General features: G+C 39.4%; 1 protein-coding gene across 2 annotated transcripts in view; it reads left to right on the top strand.

Moving 5' to 3' along the window:
- Window positions 1-7,722, top strand: part of BBX (BBX high mobility group box domain containing) — a 142,141-nt gene that overhangs the window by 24,173 nt on the left and 110,246 nt on the right. The gene's annotated exons all lie outside the window — the stretch shown is intronic.

The following is a 7,722-nucleotide window of genomic DNA, read 5'->3' as shown; positions in this document are numbered from 1 at the left end:
AAAAATGTATGGATAGCAACTATTGCAGTGGACTACCTCTGTAGCCACTGCGTTTTGCAGCTCAGAGTTTTCACTTAAGTATCAGTTAACCCAAGTTTAACTTGAGGAGTGCAGAGCAGATTCAGGAAGAGGATAATTTGTGCTACTAGGAAGCTAGTGTTTAACAACTGCAGAGTGGCTCTTCTGTGCAGATGCAAGGACATGGTTTGGATCTATAAAGCATTGCATCCACTGGTAATGAGTGTTCTACATTAAACTTGCGATTTTTCTTCTGACTAGCGTAAAGAAAAAGACCTTCTTAATTAGAGAAAGGTCAATATAGGGATGCTATTACTGGATTTATATTTAGATGGGCAGGTAGCTAACGTGTGTCTTTATCTGTATTCCTTGTGTTCTTATTTGAGTGGCAGGAAGAGGCTCACCATTTTCTATGGTGTCCCACAGGTATGTTTTAAACTTCAGTGCAAGAAACCTGTATGATTTTTCTTCATTAAGAGGTTTCCTGAATTTATATGTGCATCAGTTAGAATTTTAAATAGTGCATTGTCTTTGGGTGGCTGAATCTAGCAACGCAAACAAACATTTTTCTTATGTGTATCCGATCACATGTCAATTTTGAATGTTGGTGATGTATTTTGTGCTTTATTTCTTCCTTTTTTTTTTTTTTAGTTTCTAGTATGCAGCACTTTAATATTGCTATAAAAATAAGATGCTCACACAAACGCTGGAGAGAAAAATCACAAACTAGAAAAGAGAAAATGTAAGAAAGGTGATTGAATGATAAAAATGATTCATTTATTTACAGATGATACGCTGAGAAAACAATAGCAAAACTCTTAGAGAAGGATATATAATAGCCACTGATTCACGTGTCAGGTTTCAGTAGGAAGTTTTTGGATACAAGTGGGCATCATCATGAGCAATGTTAAAGCAAATGTTTGTTCTCATATATGAAACCCTAAGTTGTTTATTACTGAAGATGAAATGTTCTGATTTTTTTAAAGCAAATTGCAGTTAGCCAAAGCTGACTGGTGGTTTTACAAAAGTATCTTGAGTGCAATTTATGTATGATTATTCAGAGAAACTAGTTGTTGGTAGCAGAGAAGAACAGCTAAAGACTGGGTGACTTTTATCTCATAAATACATAGTGATCATTGAAAACTCTACTGTATTTAGTGGAATTGCATGTTGGATACTGTCTTGCTTTCTTCTTGACGGAGCCCTTGCTCTCACCTTTCCTGGGAAAAATCCTGTATCTGCAGTCACAGCTGCGACTGGTTTGGCTAGGACTACCCTTCATTTGATGAGTTTTACTTCAAAAGGGGTGTTGGTGGCAGAAATTCAGGATTCAGTGGGGTCAAACTCCATGGATCTGTGTTTGTTTATTTATTTATTTATTAGTTTTTTTTAGAGCTGTAGCTCTGGTGCTGAAGTCTTACATTGCATAGGATCATGCTCTCGATTGCTAAGGTTAAAATAAGTGCCAAACTTGGGGCTTCCTGATATGTGTGTTAACATAGTGACCTGGAAAAAACAACTGTGTCCTGTATGCAGAACTCAAGTTGTAATAGTGGCTTTCCAGTGTTTCATTAAGATAAATTTAATTTGAAAGACTTATTTTAAATGTGTCAAGGCTTGAATTGGATGAAATGTCTAGTGAATTAGATGTGAAACTGGAGGAAGTTTTTTTTCCAAAGAGAAGGTAGCAATATTTGGCCAAACTATTAAAGGATTCTGTGAAAACAATTACACATACTCTAAAGGAAATTATTAAAATAAATAGTTGTGTGTAGAGGCTGCTTCTAATTGGGCTTGATGTTTTATCACAGTTAGTTTTCCATTTAGGAGGGAAAGATAGGAGCCATAAAACTTGATGCAAATTAATGGAATAAAATAGCTTTCTTTGTAACTGCTCTTTGAACCTTTGTATTTCTTTTAAGAATATGCTTATGGAGCATTACAGAGGTACATTTAGGAAGAAAAATGGATTATTTTAAAAACAGAAGTATATGTCTTTAATCAGTTGTTTCTGACAGAACTAGAAAACAGAGAAGCTTAAATTAATGTAACTTTTAAAAAGAAAGTCTGTTTTGCATTTTAATCTTGTAGAGAACAGCTTTCATTCTTAAAGTAAAAACAAAACAAAAATCTTATGATTTTAAAGAATTTTGATATTTAAAATGCATTTTCACATGCCACAACTAATACATAATCTACATCAACTAAAATTCTGTGCCTCTAAACTCCCCAAAATCTTGGTCTTACAATAAAGCTAAGAAAAGGACAATGGTGTTAAGATTATTATGCCACATTATTTGTTGTAACTGAGTGGCTTCTGTCTCTAGTAGTGAAGAAATGGAAAATAATTTCTAAGGATAACAGTGTTGGGAGAGGGAAGAGAAGGAGAGCCTGCTGCTTGAGGTAGGATTTTCTTTTTTTTTCTTTTTTTTTTTTAACTTGGAATATTTTACACATTATATATGTACAATTTTTGCAGCAGATCTGAAGTTGATCTGGCAGTTCTGTCTTCTGTGTGTTTGTTAAGTAGGAAGTGGCTTTTTGGTGATGGAAATCTGTGATTTCATGTATGCTTCATAATTTAAAAAGCTTTTGTGTATATGTCCACGTCTGAAAGTAAATGATAAAACTTCTAAGAAGCTAAGTTCCAAGAGTCATTAAATGAGTGATTCTGCTAGTTCTCAATACACAAGTTGTTGTTGGTGTTTTGTAGACTACTTTATAAATATACCGGAATTGATTGATCTGTTTAGTGTTGAGTGTTTTGGCATTGTATAGTTTGTGTAAGTGTTGGAATTTGTCCCTGAATCTTACAGGAGGCAAGATCACAAAAGTAGACTGATGTTGCAAATTTGAGTGGAGGAGTGTTTGGGTGTCTTAACTGACAGTCACTTCCAGATTAAGTTTTGCAATTTTTTAATTGTAAATTCAAATTTTTGTTTATTTCTTTCTTTTTTGCTGTTAGATTTCCTTACTGGTTGCCAGGAGCCTATTAAAGGAAGCCTTCACCCGTTCAAGGTTCACCAGTATTGCTTTTTCCCTCTGAATCTTCTTCTGCCATGTCCTCCCTATCATAGTGTTTTTCTGAGCAACTTTAATGCTCATAAAAAGCTGCAGAGTAACAGGCTAGGAGAAGTCATCCTGTCAGTTCGGGGGAAATTAGTTCTGTCGCAAATTTGTTCTCTCCATCAGTAGATCTGTCTCCTAATTTTGGAACAAATACTGAGACAGTTTGATGCCTTAATCTCCACCTGTCTTTAATCTAGGAGATGAGAGAGGTCAGAAATTGGTAAATGTAAAAGAATTTTGACAATTCTAGTTTAAGTAATGTAGAAATGTCAAGTTAATGTTAAAATCGTACATACCATCTGCTAGATTGGAAGTACCTGGATTTTCTAACTTATCAGTTGTTAAGTATATAAGTTTAACACAGGAAAATTAGAGAATACTCTTTCAGGAGGTTGCTGTTTCCTATCTTCTGTCTTCTTTCTGAGGTAGGTTTCTATCCTGTCTAATGGCTACAGGATGATTATATAATTGAAGATCCCTTTTGATGGCTGCTTTCAAAAATTTATATTTTTCCTGCAAGAAAGCAGTTGACACAACATTTAAAGGTAATGGGTTTTCAGCTTTTTTATCATTATTTCAGAAACACTAAAATAATGTCCAGTAGGTGTACGGACTCCTGAAAAATGAATTGAAGCCTACCAACAATGGACAAATCTTAGTTACTTTTGAAGACCCCTAGGAAGTAATGAGTGGAGTGTAAAAACTGCTGATCCAGTGCTGTATCTGCACTGAAGTTACAGACCTCATGACAGGGTAATTAAGCTAGCCAGCAAAAATAATGACGGAAGTCCAACTGTAGCATTATGCACAAATTGTTTTGCTTTGCTGAGAAGAATAGTCGCCTAATGATGACTTTTACAGTCCTGCCCCCAAAAACCTGCAAATGGCGAACTTTAATTTAAAATGTATTTGTTATTTTGATGACCTCAGCCAAGGAAACCTGGGAGGGGTGAAGATATAGAGAATAATTATTTGAAGTACAAGCAGATGTTACTCTAGTTTCTCAAGGAAGTTTCTTACGTAGAAAGACAGAGCTAAAGAAATGGAGCTTTTTATGCTGGAAGCAATGCAATACTTCAGTCTATGTCCCTCCAACTTTTACTCTGTAGCACCTGTTGCCGTAGAGATGAAGTACTTTGAATAATAAAAGACTTGAGAGGATTGATAGAGGAGGGTCTTTCAGAAGACTTAAAAAAAAATGTAAAACAAATAATAGCAAGTTAATGACAAACATGTATGCGAGTGTTTTAATTACTGCATCAAGATAGACTTAAGACATATCCTTAACTGTGTCCAAATGTTTGGTTGAGTCAAACTCATAAAATGGCTAGTGATTTTTATTTACTAAGAATCTTTCTTTGAAGGGCTTCCAGTGTTTCTTGAGTTGCTGGAATAAGTTGTCTTTGGCGTCTTTAATTGTTATCTTAAGAGTGCCTGAGATTGTCTAAATGTATAAAAAGGAGCAATCTTGCTGGTATACAGGTGTACTTGAACTGAAGAAGTAGAAAGGAGGAAAGAAGCAAGCTTGCTGTAACTATAGCATATCTGGCCAGTATTTGTGAGAACTGACAAGCGCACTTTTAAACCTGAATCTCAATTTGAACATCAAGGGAAATACATTACTCTGTGCTTTAAGATCTCTCTTCTGCAAAGCAGGTTGGAAGTAGTTTTTCTGAAATTGTAATTCTGGGATTGAGTGTGAGTTAGGGAACAAATCTGTCTCTGGTAGGCTCCCAGAGTGCTGATGAGAGTGGTGCTGTGGGGTTAGTTTGATGTGAAGAGAAGTCCAGGCATTTATGTATCTGTAGTTATATCAGAAAAGGTTTGGGAATATCTCTGCTGCTTCTATCAAGTTTTGAGCTTTTACCGTATTTTAACTTTTCCTGCTAGTTTGTCCACCCACCACCACCAGCACAATACCCCTTGCAGTTTCTATGGATTCTTGGTTTTAATACTCACTAAATCTGTTCAGCTGAGTGGGTGAGTTACATTCCCAGTTCCAATATAATTCTGCCTTTAACCTGTATTTTTTCTTAGTGAGGAAGCAACTGTATATCACTTCAGTGCTAATAGTTTCCCCAAAAGAACAGAGATGTTCTCCTGGGAGTGAAACTAGAGTGTCTCAGTACGTACTCAGAAAGGGATAATGCCACTAAACACACATACATTAGTGAAGAAAAGGGATGGATACTAATGCAGATGGGAACTGATGTATTACTGCTTATGCAGTGGCTGGTCTTGCCGGCCTGCTGCGATTTGAGTGGCCTTCAGCATCTTTATGGCTCTGCTGATGCTTGGTGCAGCACCTGAAGGTGCTGCTGCAATCAGGCTTTGCATCCACTCTGTAGGATGTGGCTGCTTCATCAGAGAGGCTGTAGATGGGGATATATCTCTGCATCAGTGCCCTTCAACTTACAGCCCAATGAGTTAATTTAATTTCTGTCACCAGCGGTGGGCTGGGATCTGCAGAGGCCAAAAATGAAGGCACAGGTCCTGTGTGTCCCCTCTTTGGATGAAGTCTCAAGTTTTGCAGGGAGCTAGGGATTGCAGCTCTGGCTCTGCTGCAGGGACCCCTCTTTCATTCCCCAGGTTTTCTTCTGAAACGGTGCAGAAGGGCTCCTATAGTAAATCCAGTATATCCTTTCATCTGGCCTCTTTTCTGTTTCGGGCCATGCAAGCAGAAATAGAGAATTAGGAGGTAGGATGATGGCTGAGAAACAGTATCAAGTTGTGGGTGCTGATAAGGTCAGACTTACGCTTATGCATTAGCGAGTTGCAAGCGCATTCCACTTGCTTATGGGAAAAGATTTGGACTTGACTGTGACCTGTGAATGGGAAATAGACTGAAACAGCAGTCAAAAAGCAAACAAGGTGTAGTGAATTTCAAAAAGGTCATTGAGTGCTTTGTAAGTTGCTGGGCTCCCTAGTCCTCTGAAGTGGGATGTCCCAAAGGTGAGTTACAGCCATGCTGCAGGCTCCTATGTTGAGCAGCTGTGAGAGTGTGCCTGAAAGAAGTGTTAAAGAGCAAACTAGTTGGCCCCCTTGCTCCTCTTTTCCCTATTTTCTCTCAGTACCAATGCAGAGGACATCAGACTGGGTTTTAAATAGTGTAAGGGCTTTAACCGATTTACTGCTTTTCCCTGCAGTGCAGAATACCTCTTGATTTTGCCACAAAAAGATAATGCGATAAATTCAGAACTAAGGGGAGAAAAAAGGAGTGAGACAAGTATCTAAGGAATATTCTCTATGGTTATCCTGTCTCGTTTAGAAAAAAATGTAAACGAGTAGCAATTGTCTGCTTTTGATTTTAAGTTATACACCAGATGCAGTTCTGTGTGAGTGTTAGGACGATCCCACCGCATGCTGTTTGCTGTTATGGGTTTTAATTCTTCTTTGGAAACAACTGGTAGTGGCTGGCATAGAAACCAATCTACCTTGTCTCGTGTCTTTTGGGTTGGGTGCGTAAACTGCTAGAATTAAATGGGTTTTACTCTTGACAGTTTGTTTTCCTAGCTCATGTTTACTCATCACATTAAATAATTGTATATTATGGTGTGGATTTTTGTTTGTTTGTAATGCTATGTCAATGGTAATAACAAAAGTCATTCCTGAGCAACCTGCGAGCAGGATTAGGAGAGGCAGGTGGATTAGGAGATGCAGATGCAGTGCTGCGTCTTGCTGAGGCCGGGAGGGCAGACGTGGGGGGAAGATCCCAGGGCACGGGGCAGAGCTGGCTCCTCTGGGGAGCGTGGGGAGGGGAGCCAACTCCCTCAGCCTGCCCGGGAACCGGGTGCCTCGCTGCCTGGGACTAGCGTACGGCTTGGGGGGAATTGCAGTTCATATAGAGCAGGAGATGTTCCCATATTGCTTAAACCCAGCTTGGATGTCCTTTTGAGTTTTAGCCTCTAAAGCCTCTTGAAAATCTCTGAAACAGTTGAACTCTGAAAACAGTTCTTATAAAATTGTTATCTTCCTAAACAACCTCCCCCCCCCTTTTTTTTTACTTTATCAAAGTTTTTTTTTTATGCACAAAAAAATGTCAGCTATTCCTTTTAGAAGATACTGTGATCTGTTTCTGAATCCGTAAAATGAATTTCCTCTCGTTATGAAAGTAAGTGCGTTAAATCCATTCTGAAAAATGTGTTTTTTCAAATCGGTTCACAAGTGAAAGCAAGCCGAGCAGCATCTAGCTGCAGCCCGAGCAGCGTCCGCCCGCGAGAGCACGAGGGAGGAAGCAGCCGGGAACGTCTCGGGCTCGGAGCTCGAAGGCCGCRGTGCCAGTGGGGAGCAGCGGCGCGCCGGGGCGGGCGGGCGGTTTGTGCAAGGCTACCTGTGCCGTGGGGCGCGCGTACTCCCCCGGGCGCCGCGCGGGTGGGGAGGGGGAGTGTTGTTGGTGTTTGCGTTAGCTGCAACGCTGGTATTTCAGTAATGCAGTGGTATTCGGCCGGACTGCCAAAAACGAGCTATAAGCAGCAAGTCTTTGCTCCACTTTTCCTCGCTTGGTCCCCGTGCTCCGCCCCGTCCGTGCTCTCCGTGCGGCTGAGATCAGCTTCCTGCTTTTCATTTTCCTCCAAATGCTGTTACTCCTCCTCTGAAAGAGTTATTTTCACATAGACTGGAGTTGATTTTTCTTTT

The sequence above is a fragment of the Rhea americana genome, unplaced genomic scaffold (genome assembly GCF_003343005.1).
Source record: "Rhea americana isolate MKP2758 unplaced genomic scaffold, rheAme1 scaffold_118, whole genome shotgun sequence".
Lineage (NCBI taxonomy): Eukaryota > Metazoa > Chordata > Aves > Rheiformes > Rheidae > Rhea > Rhea americana.
Note: the sequence above shows the minus strand (reverse complement) of the source record. Positions and strands in the feature narration are given on the sequence as shown.